General features: G+C 41.8%; 1 long non-coding RNA gene across 1 annotated transcript in view; it reads right to left on the bottom strand.

The window, feature by feature from the left end:
* Positions 1 to 12,007, bottom strand: part of LOC311518930 — an 88,758-nt gene extending 76,751 nt beyond the window's left edge. Inside the window, exons 1-2 of the long non-coding RNA XR_014711147.1 lie at positions 11,816 to 12,007; positions 5,208 to 5,310 (exon numbers count right to left, since the gene is read on the bottom strand). This is a non-coding gene — a long non-coding RNA (uncharacterized lncRNA). The remainder of the gene's footprint in view (positions 1 to 5,207; positions 5,311 to 11,815) is intronic.
* Positions 12,008 to 19,820: the final 7,813 nt, after the last annotated feature.

The raw sequence follows: 19,820 nt of genomic DNA on the forward strand, positions 1-19,820 counted from the left end.
CCAGCTTCTGGAAAACAGAGGCTAGGGACACTTCAGATCATGTGTTTGCATCCCTGCCCATCCTGGCTAATAGCCATTGATGGACTTGGGGATTACAGTGGACGAGAAGCTGGATATAAGTCAATAGTGTGCCCTTGTTGCCAACAAGGCTAATGGCATGTTGGGCTGCATTAGTAGGAGCATTGCCAGCAGATCGAGGGAAGTGATTATTCCCCTCTATTCAGCACTGGTGAGGCCACATCTGGAGTATTGCATCCAGTTTTGGTCCCCCCCCCCACCAAAAGTATAGGGACAAATTGAGTCCAGCAGAGGACAATGGAAATGATTAGGGGATGGGGCACATGTCCCTCTTAATCATCTCTTTTCCAAGCTGAAAAGTTCCAAATGAAATTAATAGACAGCAGGTTTAAAACAAATAAAAATAAGTATTTCTTCACAACAATGCACAGTCAACCTGTGGAACTCCTTGCCAGAGGATGTTGTGAAGGCCAAGACCATAACAGGGGTCAAAAAAGAACTAGATAAATTCATGGAGGATAGGTCCATCAATAGCTATTAGACAGGGTGAGTAGGAATGGTGTCCCTAGCCTCTGTTTGCCAGAGGCTGAGAATGAGCAACAGGGGATGGATCACTTGATGATTACTCCCTCCGTTCATTCATTACCTGGCACTGGCCACTGTCAGAAGACAGGATACTGGGCGAGATGGACCTTTGGTCTGACCCAATAGGGCCATTCTTATGTTCTTATTAACAGCTTGTGAGGAAGTTGTTCTGTACCCCTAATAATTTTTGTCATCCTTTTTGTACCTTTTCCAGTTCCAATATATCTTTTTTGAGTTGGGGCGACCAGATCTGCATGCACGATGCAAGATGTGGGCGTACTATGGATTTATATGGAGGCAGTATGTTATTTTCGGTCTTATTATCTATCCCTTTCCTAATGATTCCCAACATTCAGTTTGCTTTTTTGACTGCCACTACACATTGAGCAGCTGTTTCCAAAAAAGTATCCACAATGACTTCAAGGTCTTTCTTGAGTGGTAACAGCTAATTTAGATCCCATCATTTTATATGAATAGTTGGGATTATGTTTTCCAGTGTGTATTAGTTTGCAGTTATCCACATTGAATTTCACCTGCCATTTTGTTACCCAGTCACCCAGTTTTGTGAGATCCCTTTGTAACTCTTCAGTCTTCTTTGGACTTTTCTTGAGTAGTTTTGCATCATCTTTAAATTTTGCCTCCTCACTGTTTACTCCCTTTTCTCAGATTATGAATATGTTGAACAGTACTTGTCCAAGGGGGACCACCACTATTTACTTCCCTAACCACTTATTCCTACCCTTTGTGTCCTATCTTTTAACCAGTTACTGATCTAGGAGGGGACCTTCCTTCTTATCCCCTGACAGCTTACTTTGCTTAAGAGTCTTTGGTGTGGGACCTTGCCAAAGGCATTCTGAAAACCTAAATACAGTATGTCCACTGGATCACCCTTCCTTCCCCTCTGCTTCTGTATATTAGCCTAAACCTGTTACCACTGAAGACAATGGCAACATTCCTATTGATTCAACTGGGAACGGAATCGGGCCCCTCCTGCTAGAAGTTTCTAAAATCATCAGTTTAAGAGGTCTGCTTCCCTTACTATCATCCTCCCTAACATGATTTGACTGTGGATTCTCTGAGCTCCATCTCCTTCTCTGTTGGATCCAAACATAACAAAATTCTCCTTTGGTTTCCTTGTTGTTCAAGGCTCCCTCCATCGTCAGAACTGCTTACCTCTTCTTAATCTTTCTTATGAATGATTCACGATCAGTCCAGGACCTCATTGGGACTGTAGTATTTGGGGCAGTGCCTTTAAGGAATGAGCTTTCCAGACAGAGTCTAGGCAGGGTGCTGTGAAACTCTTGTTATGTCCAGCCAGTTAGAACCACACTCCAAAGAAAGTAGAGCTCTTGCAAGCCTGTGATGCACTGTGTGATCTCTGACCACCACTTCTGAAACTCCGGTCCTTACTTTACTTGGGTGCTCAAATGGATGCTGATCTTTTTTTTTTTGGGGGGGGGGTTGAGTTTTTTTTATTACAGTGCTAATAAACGATGGTCACATAAACACCACCCTATACCGGAAACCTACTGACCGCTATTCATACCTACATGCCTCCCGCTTTCATCCACACCACACCACTCGATCCATTGTCTACAGCCAAGCTCTGCGATACAACCGCATTTGCTCCAACCCCTCAGACAGAGACAAACACCTACAAGATCTCTATCAAGCATTCTTACAACTACAATACCCACCTGCGGAAGTGAAGAAACAGATTGATAGAGCCAGAAGAGTTCCCAGAAGTCACCTACTACAGGACAGGCCTAACAAAGAAAATAACAGAACGCCACTAGCCGTCACCTTCAACTCCCAACTAAAACCCCTCCAACGCATTATTAAGGATCTACAACCTATCCTGAAGGATGACCCAACACTCTCACAAATCTTGGGAGACAGGCCAGTCCTTGCCTACAGACAGCCCCCCAACCTGAAGCAAATACTCACCAGCAACCACATACCACACAAAAGAACCACTAAGTCGCTATTTTACAACAAAAAAACTTCAAATCCGGACTCCAGCGAGAAACTGCTGAATTGGAATTCATTTGCAAATTGGATACAATTAACTTAGGCTTGAATAGAGACTGGGAGTGGTTAAGTCATTATCCAAGGTAACCTATTTCCCCTTGTTTTTTCCTCTCCCCCTCCCCCCAGACATTCTTGTTAAACCCTGGATTTGTGCTGGAAATGGCCCACCTTGATTATCATACACATTGTAAGGAGAGTGGTCACTTTAGATAAGCTATTACCAGCAGGAGAGTGGGTTTGTGTGTGTGATGGGGTGAGAAAACCTGGATTTGTGCTGGAAATGGCCCAACTTGATTATCATACACATTGTAAGGAGAGCGATCACTTTAGATAAGCTATTACCAGCAGGAGAGTGGGGTGGGAGGAGGTATTTTTTCATGCTTTGTGTGTATATAAAAAGATCTTCTACACTTTCCACAGTATGCATCCGATGAAGTGAGCTGTAGCTCACGAAAGCTCATGCTCAAATAAATTGGTTAGTCTCTAAGGTGCCATAAGTACTCCTTTTCTTTTTGCGAATACAGACTAACACGGCTGTTACTCTGAAACAAATGAGAATGAGTTAATACTACTGAAAGGGTTAAGGGGAATTTAAAAATATATCAAGGGAAAGACATGTTATGGGGAAAAGGTAATCCATTAATATACAAGGAAGGGAATTAAATAAATTCTTGACCTCAGAGCAGAATGATTCTGTTCTATTCTGTTCAGGTTCTTATACCATGCCCTTTACTATAGTTTCTGAGCGGTTAAGAAACTGAACTTCTTCTGGGGGTCAGTACTAAATCATCAATGCAGAGCTGTGCCAACTGAATTTATATTAACACCTAGATGGGCATTGGGGAAAAAGCACACTTTGAATTATGTACTTCATTTTTAAGCAGCATTTAAGGACGATGTAGCAATTACTAGAAAAGTACATGCAACCATTGTAGGGAAAAAAAACAATTAGCAAGTGGCCTACAAATTAAAATAAAAATAATATGAAAAGGGCAACCCTAATTAACAGAACTGCAAGACGTGAGAGAGAAGTTATTGGTGGAATATTTGCAGAAATCAGCAGTTCAATACAGATTAATGACTCTAACCAGTCATATACTGTAGCAAACAATGAAGAAAGAGGAGTTTTAAATGGGAGTAGCTGCCTTCCTGCATACTGACTAGGAAAGAGATTTGAGAGTTACTATGGATAAAACTCCCAAGTCCCGCAGCAATTTGTGCAGTTACAATGAAGTAAGAATATATAGGGTACTAATGTTGAGCTGCTTTATGAAAAGCATGGAATTCAAAATATAGTGTGTTATAATTTATTAACTCTGATGATGTAATGTAATTAACTCTGATGATGTATCTTTGAGATACACAGATTATGAAAAGTACTGTATTTGAAACTTTCCCCCCAATAAATACAGAAAACATTTAAATTATGTGAATTTTTACAAGATATTGTTAGCCAATATCATATATTTTTAAAAGGCTTTGTATTTTTGCTAACTTGTTTAACTATGAAACATGCTCCCAGCATGCTTTAAATTTATAGTGGAAATACATGGGTAGTTAAACTATGTATGCCCCTTGTTCCTTATACTTGTGGGAAATGGCAAAAACAAGATATATATTCTGTTAAGGCCTGCCAAATATGGGCAATGCTAGTTATCTGTTTTAGGGATAACTCGTATAAGATGCCTTCAGATGTCCTTGTGACCTGCAAAATAATTGGAAACTACATAAGAAGGGGTGTGAAAGATCTTTAATTAATAAAGAGGATTCTGTAGAATATTGTATCTGTTGTAAACAAGTGGGGTATAAAAACAGGTAGTTGTTGTAAGAAATTCGGAACAGACTTCAGCTATAAGCCTGTCCTCCAGAGATTGGTAATGTATGAACCTGTCTCTTTGTGCTGATTTCTCTATGTTTTAATAAACTGATTGAACTGACTTATCTGATGTCTTATCAATAAAATAATTGAACCCATTGGTATCAACAATACTAAAACAACCAAAGAAATTACAAATCATGGTTGAAACTCCTCCCACAGACAGCTCTCATAGATTCAGGGCCAGAAGGGACCGTTGTAATAGTTTAGCCTGACCGCCTGTATAGCGCAGGCCAAAGAACTACCCCCCAAAATATCTAGAACATATCTTTTGAAGAAATAATCCAGTCTTAATTTAAAACATAACCAGTGATGGAGACTCCACCATGACCCTTGGCAAATTGTTCCAATGTTTAATAACCCTCAGTGACGTATGTCTTATTTCCAGTATGAATTTGTCTAGCTTCAACTTCCAGCCATTGGATCATGTTATACCTTTGTCTCCTAGATTGAAGATGCCATTATCAAGTATTTGTTCCCCATGTATGTACTTATCGATGGTAAGCAAGTCACCCTTAACTTTCCTTTTGTTAAGCTAAATAAATAGATTGAGCTCCTTGAGTCTATACCTATAAGACATGTTTTCTAATCCTTTAATCATTCTTGTAGCTCTTCTCTGAACCCTATCTTGCAGTTTGGCATTGAAGCAAGAATGGGATGTAACATTAACAGGCAAAAGTGTGAATTTTAGACTTACCGCTGAAGGCCTTCCTCTTGTTCATTTGCATCACCACTGTCTTGCTCATGCTCACACGTAACCAGGTCTCTCTTTTGATGTCACCTAACTCCATTTGTGCTCCCTGTATAGCAAAAGCACATATAGGATAGAGAAAACTCTTGAATATGTACTGGCAGTGTTTTCATCTTTCTCAGGCAAGGGATCTGTTCCTGAAATCCTCAGATCACCTGAGAATTGCAAAAACCAGACACATCTATGTACACACTCTGTATCTACCCACTGTTTCTTGCCCTCCCTGGCATCATGGAGCTTCTCTTTTCAAAAGACTGAGTGTGTTAACCTTCAGGGCAGGATGCACAGCCCACTGGAAGATGGGTGTCGTTGGAGGAGATTCTGTTGGTGGTTTTTGTCCTAATCCTGCATTAACACAGGCTTATCTTTACATATGTGAGTAGTTCTATTGAAGTCAATAGGACTATTCATGTATGTGCATAACTTTACGCATGTTAATGTTTGCAGGATCAGACCCTGTTAGTGGGGTTCATTAAAACTCTTTTATGTTGCTCCCAGATTAGGTTTTTTCTACGGGTAACATGCATTTATCGAGGGTACCCACAGCTTGTGTAAATGAAGACATTAAATAAATCATAAATCAGACAAAGGCACAAGAATGTGCCTCAGTGCATCAATAATTATGCAGCATGTGTATATTATGATGTACAAAATATATTTATTTTCAGCAGAAAGTTTGGACATTTTGGCCTGAATTACACCAAAAGTTGTTTAAGACTAAGAGCATTTACACAGAAGAATGTCTAGCCCATAGTAAGCACATCTCTCCTTAACAGAAGATCTTTCACACAAAAAAATATTCTCTGGACATTACTCATAATGATGTCAATAACAGTCATTGTTCTACCACTGTAAAATGAAAGGGATCATGGCCTGCAAAGGAAAACCATCCACTTATCTTTACCTTTTTGTACTGCTGTTAAAAATAAGAGGCCTGTTTCTGCCAGTTGTTACTTCTCAAGGTTTCTTGAGAACTCAGAGTTGTATTCTGCCTTCCTGCAGGCTGGGGAAAGAAGACTCAATTTAAACAATCATGAGACTCAAGTGTTGGTGTGCAGATGGCCTTCCACCTTTATTCCAAGGGATATGGCAAGCAGAACTGGGGTAATCAAGCATAAGTGAAAGGTAGTCTAGGAAATCTGGAGCTGAATGTTACACTTTCAGTGTTTAGCCAGAGGTCAATTGAAGGTTATTGCTATTAGTCAAAGTACAGGATTTTCACGATCTAGACAGTATACTTAGCAATGGTGGTGTGCTACGTGGCACCTTTAATTTGTTGCAGGAAAGAAAAAATGGATCAGCCTACAAAGCAGCAGAAATTACTCAGTGTGATCAAGTTTCAGGGCATTGCCTGCAGTGGTTCAGAAGTATTGCACGATCATTTAGGTCCATCATTGGGGATAAATGGTATTGGAAATAGCTGGATGCAGAATACCCGACTTAAAGAAGTAGAAGTTGAAAAGTGATACTGTGGTGGTGCATTACTGCTTTGAGAAATAGGATAAAACCATGGTGAAATGGCTGTCCAATTAGTAACACCACCTGCCATTCTCACAAAGAGACCAGTGACTCTGACTGAGGCAACTTTCCCATCTCCTTCACTATCATTTACACAGTTCCAGTATCTCTCTTTTATCTTAAAAAGAACATGGATTCCTAAAGCCTGATTCTGGACCCATCAAAGTCAGTGCTGATTTCCTAATTGACTACAGTGCATCCAGGGTAGGAATAAGTTATTTAAAAACACTTGGTTGTGCTGAAATGTTCACTTACAGGACTGCTAATACCAGGTAATATTTTGACACTATCTGATGTTGAGTTTACTTGAAAGTATAACCAATAGACAGCAGGAGTCCATTTAAGCAATAAACCAGTCAGAGAGAGAATAAAGCAGAAGAGACATTACTGAAGATATGCACAGTATCTAAAAAACCTGCCTCACAACTGACGATAAGCATTTTCCTAAGCTTTAACACAAATACAGTCAGACAAAGAGAACTAGCAAGACAATCTGCTGTATCACCATCTGGTGCCTCATGAAATGTTACAGCAGAGTTTATTTCCCATTCTGTTAGATTTTCCATCTTGAATCCTTTCACATCACTGCACCCTACAGAAATACAGCTGAATTCTTACATCTAAAAGGTCAGAGACAAAGAAAACAGTACAGAAACACAGCTTTTTAAAACAAATCCCACACTACCACAGCAAGTCCCTTTGTGCAACTACACTATCAGAAGAACTAGTTAAAAAAAATCTTATGCTTCAGGAAGGAATTCACCTCGACCATGTAGTTGTATTTGTTTGCAAAATTGCTCTTTTCAATCTTGATTTATGTATATGTCAAAAAGTTGTTTATATAAAAATTATTACACATAAAAAGCTACACCATTATGAGGGGAATGCAGCAGAGCTCATCACTCTATCTAAGCATGGTGAGCTCTTGCAAAAATATATCTTGCGGTTTGGGCTGAGCTGTGAGCTAGCCCCACAGTGGAATGTAAGTGCAAGGTGACCTGCTGAAAGAAGACTATATTGGACTCAATTCAGCATTGCCCTGCACCATGTTGTGTCATTTATATCAGTGCAAAGTGGGTAAAAAAGCTACCACTCTGACTTGCTACTGCTAGGTGCAAGACAAAAAGTTGGACTCATTTTATTTATTTAGGTCTCAGTATTTTTTAGCTAAGCTCTAGCTGCAGGAAAGCTTTTGCCTGTGGTTAGTGAACCCTATTACCTCGAAAAATGAATGTGGGGATGCCCTTATAATAACCCACTGAATAGCCCCCTTAGTCTATTCTTTAGGAGGTCTGAGTTTCCAGGGTCGTTAAGGAAACACTAGAGGACACAGATGTAATCTTGTGATAACGTGATTGACACAGGCAGTATATCTTCCAAAACAAAGTATCATTTCATTAAAGAAGCTAATAATCCCTATTATAATTGTGACAAAGTTCCTCCTCTGCCTTCGTGTGTCCTGCACTTATTGGCGGATTTGCTCACCTCAGAGATTCACGGCAGCCCTCAGTTTGGCCACTTTTGCCAGTGGCTTAAACCTGCCGTTCACTCGGCTAACCTCAACACTGGCCAGCATGGGGAAAAGGAGGAGAACAATCACCGCAGACTCTGCTGGCCCACCTAGTGGGTTGGGGGACAGGCCAGAGACCTTCCCCTCTGGTGGGACACACAGTCCTGGTCAACTCCTCTTATATCAAATAGGGAGTTGGGGAGGATGGGGGGAACCCGGGCCTGCCCTCTACTCCGGGTTCCAGCCCAAGGCCCTGTGGATTGCAGCTATCTACAGTGTCTCCTGTAACAGCTCCGTGACAGCTACAACTCCCTGGGCTACTTCCCCAAGGCTACCCCCCATCACCTTCTTTATCCTCACAGCAGGATCTTCCTCCTGAAGCCTGATCACACTTGTATTCCTCAGTCCTCCAGCAGCATGCCTTCTCACTCCTTGCACACACTTCACTAACTGATGGGAGGTACGTTTTAAACCAGATGTCCTGATTAGTCTGCCTGCCATAATTGATTCTAGTATATTCTTAATTGGCTCCAGGTGTCTTAATTAGCTTGCCTGTCTTAACTGGTTCTAGCAGGTTCCTGATTGCTCTAGCGCAGCCCCTGCTCTGGTCACTCAGGGAACAGAAAACTGTTTAGCCTTCGACTACTCTGCTGTACCCAACTGGCCTGGGTCTACCACACAATATAATCTAAAAATAGAAATCAGACATAAACCTTATTGCAAGTTAAAAAGCATTCAAACCTCAATCACATACAGCTCTCGTCCCCTAGCGCCTGTCCTCTATTTGCATTACATTCATAGAATCATAAAATATCAGGGTTGGAAGGGACCTCAGGAGGTCATCTAGTCCAACTCCCTGCTCAAAGCAGGACCAATCCCCAACTAAATCATCCCAGCCAGGGCTTTGTCAAGCCTGACCTTAAAAACTTCTAAGGAAGGAGATTCCGTCACCTCCCTAGGTAACTGTCAAGGTTCCTCCCCCACTCTGAACTCTAGGGTACAGATGTGGGGACCTGCACGAAAAACCTCCTAAGCTTATCTTTACCAGCTTAGGTCAAAACTTCCCCAAGGTACAAAATATTCCACCCGTTGTCCTTGGACTGGCCGCTACCACCACCAAACTAATACTGGTTACTGGGGAAGAGCTGTTTGGACGCGTCCTTCCCCCCAAAATACTTCCCAAAACCTTGCACCCCACTTCCTGGACAAGGTTTGGTAAAAAGCCTCACCAATTTGCCTAGGTGACTACAGACCCAGACCCTTGGATCTTAAGAACAATGAACAATCCTCCCAACACTTGCACCCCCCCCTTTCCTGGGAAATGTTGGATAAAAAGCCTCACCAATTTGCATAGGTGACCACAGACCCAAACCCTTGGATCTGAGAACAATGAAAAAGCATTCAGTGTTTTACAAGAAGACTTTTAATAAAAAATAGAAGTAAATAGAAATAAAGAAATCCCCCCTGTAAAATCAGGATGGTAGATATCTTACAGGGTAATTAGATTCCAAAACACAGAGAACCCCTCTAGGCAAAACCTTAAGTTACAAAAAAGATACACAGACAGAAATAGTTATTCTATTCAGCACAATTCTTTTCTCAGCCATTTAAAGAAATCATAATCTAACACATACCTAGCTAGATTACTTACTAAAAGTTCTAAGACTCCATTCCTGGTCTATCCCCGGCAAAGACCCAGCATACAGACAGACACAGACCCTTTGTTATTCTCTCTCCTCCCAGCTTTTGAAAGTATCTTGTCTCCTCATTGGTCATTTTGGTCAGGTGCCAGCGAGGTTACCTTTAGCTTCTTAACCCTTTACAGGTGAGAGGAGCTTTCCCCTGGCCAGGAGGGATTTCAAAGGGGTTTACCCTTCCCTTTATATTTATGACAGTAACGCATTCCAGTGCTTCACCACCCTCCTAGTGATAAAGCTTTTCCTCATATCCAACCTAAACCTCCCCAACTGCAACTTGAGACCATTACTCCTTGTTCTGTCATCTGCTACCACTGATGACATCTTCATCATATGGCCCCACGGGAAGGAGGCCCTTGAAGAATTCCACCTGGATTTCAACAGTTTCCACCCCACCATCAATCTCAGCGTGGACCAGTCCACACAAGAGATCCACTTCCTGGACATTACTGTGCAAATAAGTGATGGTCACATAAACACCACCCTATACTGGAAACCTACTGACCGCTATACTTACCTACATGCCTTCAGCTTCCATCCAAGACACATCGCACGATACATTGTCTACAGCCAAGCCCTAAAATACAACCACATTTGCTTCAATCCCTCAGACCGAGACAAACACCTACAAGATCTTTATCAAGCATTCTTAAAACTAACAATATCCACCTGGGGGTGAAGAAACAGATTGACAGAGCAAGACAAGTACCCAGAAATCACCTACTACAGGACAGGCCCAACAAGGAAAATAACAGAACACCACTGGCCATCACATACAGCCCCCAGCTAAAATCTCTCCAGCACATCGTCAACGATCTACCACCTATCCTGGAAAATGATCTCCCACTCTCACAGACCTTGGGAGGCAGGCCAGTCCTCACTTACCAACTGTGCACCAACCTGAAGCAAATACTCACCAGCAACTACACACCACACCACAGAAACACTAAGCCAGGAACCAATCCCTGTAACAAACGCTGTTGCCTAATGTGTCCCCATATCTACTCTAGTGACACCATCATAGGACCCAGCCACATTAGCCACACCACCAGGGGCTCATTCACTGGCACATCTACTAATGTGATATATGCCATCATCTGCCAGCAATGCCCCTCTGCCAAACCAGACAGACTCTACATAAAAGAATAAATGGACACAAATCAGACATCAGGAATGATAACATAGAAAAGCCAGTCGGAGAACACTTCAGTCTCCCTGGACATTCAAATAACAGATTTAAAAGTAGCCATCCTTCAACAAAAGAACTTCAAAAACAGACTTCAAAGAGACACTGCAGAGCTACAATTCATTTGCAAACTTGGGCTTGAATAGGGACTGGGAGTGGCTGGCTCACTACAGAAGCAATTTTCCCTCTCTTTAGTATTGACACCTCTTTATCAATTATTGGGAGTGGACCACATCCACCCTGACTGAATTGGCCTTGTCAGCACTGGTTCTCCACTTGTAAGGTAACTCCCTTCTCTTCATGTGCCAATATATTTATGTCTGTATCTGTAATTTTCACTCCATGCATCTGAAGAAGTGGGTTTTTTACCCACAAAAGCTTATGCCCAAATAAATCTGTTCGTCTTTAAGGTGCCACCTAACTCCTCGTTGTTTTTATACAGTTTAAAGGATTCTAAGTCAAGCACTTTGCTACAAATGGCTAGTTTGTAACACATCACTGAGAGCAGTTCTTAAATTATACTTTTTTTATATAAGTAAATACAAGTAAAATACACACACACATTTCAAGTATACATATATTAAATACTATGGTAGAGTAGACTACACTAAAATTATAGTTTAAAAAAACCTAACAGGCTTACTTTCTACATCCTGTTCTTTTAATCTCTGTTGCTGCTTTATAAATTCTTTGGTATTCTTCTTTAATCGTGGTTGCTGCTCATATCTGGTCAGTCAGCTCCATTTGCTCTGGTCTTCTTCTTCTCTCTCTCGCCACAGTTTCTGATTCTTCTTTAGCAGCTCTTCTTGCTGGTGTCCAATTTCTGTCACACTTCTCCCGGTTACATTACTTGCCGTCTCCTGACTTTCCAACTACTTGTCAGCACACTGCCTTTTATACTGTCAAACCTTTAGAATTACTGCACATGCTCACTACCAACATTACCTTGGGCATGTTCAGACTTGTTCAATACTAGTAACCTTGCACATGCAAGATACAAGATCCTAAAACATATGCCTTTAATAAGAAAGCAAATGATCATCTAAAGAGAACACAAGTGGTCATTTTATAATAGGGAATTAATAATATATAAAGCTGGGAACAAGGTGAGCAAAGTAGAAATCTTTAAAAACTCTATTAATAATAGTAATTAATAGAGAAGTGAACCCAAATGATATTATGTATGAACACACTGTCAAAATTGGCCAGAGATGACTATCAAGAGAGATCCAAATAACTCTCTTTGTTAAGAATTTAAATATTAGACCTTCTTTGTGGGAAAGCCATTAAATCATTTTATATACACATCAGCATACTATAGGTTTTTAATAAGTGTACCCAAGCAGCCATATACATACCCAATAACCAAGGTGTTTGTACACATGGACAAAGCTCCTAACACACAAACAACACTGGGGATCATAATTTATCCACCTGTGAAACTCATATATGATGAGTACCTAATGACACCAAATCACCTTGCTGGACGGGAGTCAAATGTTCATAATGTGATTGAGTTTACCTCACTGGAATGAATAAACCAGGATTACTTTTAAATAATAGCAATTGGAATGCAAATGCTGCTTGACTATTCATTTTTATGCATAAGAGTTATCATAATAAATCAATCAAACCTCTTAAACCTAAAATCCTCTTATGATAACATCCATAGAGGAGACCAAAGTGATTAACAGCTTTCCACAAAACTTGACCCCAGTTTAAAAGTTTACCCTTGAGTACAGAGAAAGCCGAGTCAATTTCTTAGAGTAAACATCACGATTGAAAATGGGAGATTTATCATTGATCTCTGTTTAAAAGGCATGATCCTGAACACATCACTCCTGGGAGACAGCAGCCACCCAATCACATAAAAATGTGGATTACACTGTCAATCAACTAGTGCATGCTAACTGCTGTAAAGATGGTAATCCCTGCAATAGTAAAACTGAGGCGTTTAAGGAGAAACAATACAAAAAAAGTGGTTACTCTGATGCTGAAAGAAAGGGGGAAGACTATCTATACAAACAGGAACTTTAAGGATATGTCTACATTGGAGCTTGGTGCGAGTAGACAGACTCAAGCTAGCTCAGCTCAAGCTCACATGCTAAAAATAGCAATGTAGACATTGCAGTTCCAGCAGAGACTTATCTAGCCACCCATGCTCAGGGGGTGAGGTGGGCATGAGAGCCTGAGTCACCATTGAAACCACAATGCTCACACTGCTATTTTTAGCATGGCAGCTCAAGCCCCTCTAGCCCAAACCTGTCTACCTGCACTGGGAGGCTCATTTCCAGCTGCAGTGTAGACATGCCCACAAAGAGCTCTATGTTTTGTACTTTCTACATAAAGTGAGAATTACAAAATACATTCAGAATAAATCATCTCAGAGGGGAAGGAATATGTTCTTAGCCAGGCTTTAATTTGGCTCACAATATTGCAGCCTAGAAGAGTGATTCAGCAGCTGGCATGCCCCTTTTGGCTGGGCATGACCTAGCAGGATCTCCTCCTCTGCCACCCTCTTTTGACAGCAACCTCAGTCTTGATGTGGTCTGCTTCTGTTCATGCATGTGGTAATGTAGGTTATGAAAACTTGTTTCTGAATAGCTACAGGCCAAATTTTAATCTCAGGGACACATTTCTAACTTCCATTGCATTCAGTTGGAGTTGTGTGTGCATATCAGAAGGTGGAATTGTGCCTTAAACTCATGTATTGTAATCTACCATTCCAGGGGGGGAAGAACATACCTCTCAACTGACCTAGATTTTGTGGGATGTTTTAGTATCCTTTCACCGTGCTGTAATCCCCTAGAGTCTGAGTCATGCCTCCTAGTTCCAGATTATGGAGATTCCACCAGTGTACTCCCACCAGGGGGCCATCTGAGAGCTTCCCTCCTATTTCTCGCAGGGTGCCAGGCCCTTTTCTCTCCATGGAATTTACTTTCTTTTCCATACTCCACAGTTTGCAGAGTTGGGTATAAAAAGAATCAGCAGAATAGGAACAATTTAGGCAGTATGCATACATCAAGAGGAGTTAAGGGGGAATGGGGAAGATTTAAGAAAAATATGGCTTTGTTATTATTTATGAGTAGTGTCTGGTACATCACGGTGTTTAGTGTGTTACAACCATCAAAATATAATATATATCATGAAACTAGAGCTCCTCTCCATAAAATGACTTAGACATTGCAACACTGAGCATTGCTAAACCTATGTTTTAGGTGCCTAGTCATCCAATGGAATCCATAAAGCTATAATCCACAGTTGGCACCTATAAAGTGTGTGGGGAGAGACAGGCACCTAAGAATGGGATTCACAAAAGCCAACACCATAGGTTAGGACAGGGGCAGGCAAACTTTTTGGCCTGAGGGTCGCATCGGATTTCTGAAATTGTATAGAGGGCCAGACAGGGGAGTCTATGCCTCCCCAAACAGCCAGGCATGGCCCAGCCCCCGCCCCCATCTGATCCCACGCCCGCTTCTCACCCCCTGACAGCCCCCCCCGGGACTCCTGCCCCGTCCAACCCCCCTTCCTTCCTGACTCCCCACCCCCCCACTCCCGGGACCCCTGCCCCATCCAACCACCCCTTCTCCCTGACCGCCCCCAGACTCCTCGCCCCTAACTGCCCACCATACCCATTCAATCCCCCTCTCCTTCCTGATTCCCCCCCAGGGACCCCTGCGCCATCCACCCCCCATGCTCTCTGTCCCCTGACCACTCCCCACTGCCCCATCCAACCACTCCTCTCCTTCCTGACTGCCCCCCCGAGACCCCTGCCCCCATTCAACCCCCGTTCCCTGCCCTTTGACTGCCCTGACCCCTATCCATGCCCCTGACCACCCCCCTAACTCCCCTGCCCTCTATCCAATCCCCCCGTGTCCCCATACCGAGCTGCCTGGAGCACCAGTGGCTGGCAGCATGGCTGCACTAGGAGAGGCAGCCACGCCGTGCAGCACAGAGCACTGGGTCAGGCCGGGCTCTGTAGCCCCGTCGCCCAGAGCATTGCGCCTCACAGCGGCATGGCTGCGGGGCGACAGCAGGGGAGGGGCTGGGGGCTAGCCTCCCGGGCCAGGAGCTCAGGGTCTGGGCAGGATGGTCCCGCGGGCCGTAGTTTGCCCAGCTCTGGGCTAGGAGCTTCCAAAACTAACAAACAATAGATGCACAAGCTCCGCCCCCTCTCCAGGAGTTAAGCACCTACATTCTTTTGTGGATCTGGGTTTAAGTGCCTGATTCACTGTTCTTCCACCCCTGAACCAATGCATGACCAATATGGCAGTATTATTCTGTGCAGTGTGGTTGCACCTCAGGGACCCCTGCATGGGATCAGTGCCCTGTTGTGCTGGGGACTGTAACACATATAACAAAAAGATGGTCTGGGTGCCAAAGAGCTAACTATCTAAGTAAATGAAAAGGACAAGTATCATTTTAAAGTATATTTAAAAGGAAATATCACATATTTTGTTCATTAGATCCACAGTGGATGGTTTGGAGGATGAATAGTATGAAAGGACAAATCAAACAGTATTGTGAAGTGAGGGTATAAAGACCATAAAGGGATTTATTATAGACTACAGGAAATACATGTGGGTTAACAGAATGCCCACCCTGTATGTGAGGACTCTGATTTAGATTCCCTTTTTGAGCTAACAAGTCAGGTCATTAGAATTTTACATGCCATCATTTGCACCAAAAGTAAATTCCCCTGGAATGGGGTGCCCACTGTTACTAGGGGGCAAACAAATGTGAAGCCATGTTGATACTCTTTTAAAAAATCAGCCCCTATATCCATGGAATATATAAAATTCCAAATCGAAGAGAGGAATTCAGTTACTGAAGAAAAGTAAATGTGGTGGAATGAGATACAGATTTGTTAGCTCAAAATACTAACACCAAGTGCCAGTAAGGAAGTCACATTGCAAATCTCATCATGGAATAGTTCTTTAAAACTACTTTAGGCTGCATTAATAATCAATACCACTGCAAAATCAAATTGATCAATTCTGACAAAGGTGGAAGATGGGGAATACTTTGAAAACAACATCATGAAATAATTTGTTTGAGTATATATGAGATAAGAGATGGATTAAAGTATTACTCATTATTTTGCATAGTTAAAATCTTGGGTAATATGCAGATTCACAAGCTGCACAAACAGATGTTCATTCTAGGCCTGCCTGTTTAAAAAACAAAACAAAACAAAAAGAAAAAAAAACAAAAACATACAGCTTATCAAAAGGGACAGAAATTCTTAGCTCCAGAAAAATATTTTATTTTTAAAATTTGAAACAGTAAAGATTGACAAAAGCCTGCAGGCTTCACATGATAGAATAGCTGTGTTTAAACTAAGTTTTTTGAATTGTTTAAAAGTAAAAAACATTGTGAGAAATGCTGCCCTTTAAATCCACGGAGCAGCTCAGCTATAATCAGATTGTACATGTCTATTGAAAATTAACTGGTGCAGCAGAATTTATGTTAGTATGTGTTAGGATATAGATATTCAGGCCTGTCTGTAAAGGCCTATACTCTAAGAGTTTAGTGTATTCTTATCACTTGGCTAGTTATAGAGGTATAAATTCACTGTCTGCCGGTGTAATGGCCTTCTCTTACTGTGACAGTCTGAGGCCCTGTTCTTAGGCTAAGGCCTTTGGCTAAGCAGCAGAGGCAGCCATAAGCTGGGAAGCGACCGGTCACATCCTTACTTTCCAACCTAGTCACATTGAAATAAGGTGCTATTGGGCTGTTAAGAATACAATCCTGTCCTATCACCTTCAGAGAAAGGGAAGTGGCCTAGAAAATGTAAAAGGAAACTTAGTTTGATAGCATCCTGTCTGGCAAGAACTCACTTATCAATAGCTGGGATGTGAAATCCTCACTTCTGTATTGTTTTGTCATTATAGTTCCACTTTGCTATTGTTTATTTGCAGAGTCTCTGTCTGGTTCTGTGATTGTTTCTGTCTGCTGTATAATTAATTTTGCTGGGTGTAAACTAATTAAGGTGGTGGGATATAACTGGTTACATAATCATGTTACAATATGTTAGGATTGGTTAGTTAAATTTCAGTAAAATGATTGGTTAAGGTATAGCTAAGCAGAACTCAAGTTTTACTATATAGTCTGCAGTCAGTCAGGAAGTAAGAGGGGGAATGGGAACAGGGACACAGGTAAGGCTCTGTGGTGTCAGAGCTGGAAAGGGGGACACTAAGAAAGGAAACTGGAATCATGCTTGCTGGAAGTTCACCTTAATAAACATAGAATTATTTGCACCTTTGGACTTTGCGTATTGTTGCTCTCTGTTCATGCGAGAATGACCAGGGAAGTAAGTGGGTGAAGGAATAAGCCCCCTAACATCTAAGTATTAGCCTTAAGTTAGAAGAGTATAAATTTGGCAACACCTGGCAAATTCCCCCAGAATATAGCTAGTTAAAGTGAATAAGCATGTATTCTTTCAGTAATTTCATGGACCGACTATTCCTCAGAGAGAATATTATATTATCCTTGAAATGTCAATGTCCTAGGAAGAATAGTATAAGCACCAAGGTTTCTTAGTGAAACAGGATAAATCACTTTCCATGGCTTAAATAAGCATTAATAACAGAATAATGCTTCCAAAACGTTGTTCTATTGAGAGAGAGAGAGAGAGAGAGAGAGAGAGAGAGAAAGAGAGAGAGAGAAGAAGAAGAAGAAGAAGAAGGAGGAGGCGGCTTAATATTTTAATATTTATATAGAGTTGATTGGAAAGCAGAAAATCATTTGCTTTATGTTCAGATTTCAGTGAATGGGTAGGGGTTTCCTGCTCAAGAAAGCAAGTATAGAAATATTTCCAGTTCCTGTGTGTTAAGGAAGACTCAGGTAGTGAAACAGATCTCAGGAAAATGGGACTTCCTATGGGCACTTTCACCCTTTTTATCCATATTTTAGTGGTAATGCAAGCCTTGAAACTTTTATGCCAGTATAAACATGGTACCCTGAATCAAAATACACCTGTGTGCACACCTCCTGTCACATGTACTTGCTTCTTGTACATTAAGAACAAGTCCCTCGACAGTTCCAACCCCACATGCATGCAACCTGCAGGAAGGGATATGTGGAAATGTATGAAGATGATGACCATGTCTTTGTCCATCCAAGGGGGAAGGGAGGGGTGGCAACTCCCACCACTCACTGAGCCGAGTCCATTGTAATGGGCACACGTGTTAGTATCCTTGTAGAGTCTACTGGGCTCTAGTATTGCGCTTTGTTAACAATAAACCTGGCCAAGTGCCTTCGCCACTGAACGGAGTGTGGTCTTGGGTAGTTCAATTAAAGTCTGCTCTATGGGCTATGTGGCCAGAGCCAGCGCAGGACACAGAGAGAACACCCATGCAGCCAACAACAGACAACAGCTACACTAATATTAATAATGAAGACTGGGCATGAGCTGAGGGGAGCATGCCTAAGTCATTGTTTGCTCGTTGTCTGCTCTTCATAAGCCATGAGAGAATTCAGTGGAGCCTCTGCTTTTCCCCTCTGTGGGTCTGCCAAATGTCTTCCTCAATTTTCTACCCTCCACACTTCATGCACAGACCATGGTAATAGTTGTTGTTCCTGCAATTCAAAGCAAAAATCAAAAGAAGATTAGACATCTATATGGCTAATTATACTTCATAAGGATAAAAAATATAAGGGGATATACCTTCATGCTTCTGCATATATATTCCAACCACTAACTTCCTAAGGTCCATATGAAACTTTCCGTCTGGACAGGTTATTCCGTAGCAGCCCATTACAAAGATTCTTGTATGTTCCTCTGTGCAACATCTAGTTCTAGCCAGGGTGGAGCCAGGATACAGGACTGTGTAGAACAGACCATTGCTCTGATCTGGATTAAGTGAAGATGGTGAATAAAATCTTGAAAAGAGCTAGATTCACTAAAGTGAATTATTACAATGCCTAACTCCTACATGTCCTGCTTCCCAGGGGAATTCACAGCTCAAGTTAGTCACCCAAGTTTCCCATGCACCGTATGGAGAAAGCTAAGCACCTAACAAAGGGATTCACAGAAGTGAAGTGAGGAGCTGCTGAAGCTAATCAAGAGTTAAATGCATAGGAATGGTGAGGAGGAGGAGGAGATTCACAAAGGTATTTAGGCACCTAACTGAGGAGCTAGAGGGTGGCACCTCTCTTCAACTGGGATTCACAGCCACAAAACCTCTCCTGCAGTTAGACACCTAATCCAGATCAGCCTTCTTCTTGAAAAAATAATGGAACCCCCTACACAATTGTAGCCTATTGCTCAGTGGTTAGGGCATCACCTGGGATATGGGACACCTATTTTCAAATACCTGTTATGGACAAGGAACTAGAAACCAGATCTCCCACATCCTAGGAGGGTGCTGAAACCATAAGATTATTGGGTATTCTATAGTGAGTTGTTCTTGTTGAATCTATTCCACTTTGTATAAATAATTAAGTATCCATTGGGCCAAAGAGCAGTCAAGAGATGTACTTTATAGCCCAGCGGTTAGGCCACTCACATATGATAGAGGAATAAGATTCAAGTCCCTGCTCCATGAAATAGTTAATTATTTACACAAACGGAACAGCTCCAACAGGAGAGATTGAGAGAATTTTAGAATATTTTACCTTACATGTTTATCTGGATATTAATAGAA

Source organism: Lepidochelys olivacea (genome assembly GCF_965140295.1).
Source record: "Lepidochelys olivacea isolate rLepOli2 genome assembly, chromosome: 3".
Taxonomy (NCBI): Eukaryota; Metazoa; Chordata; order Testudines; family Cheloniidae; genus Lepidochelys; species Lepidochelys olivacea.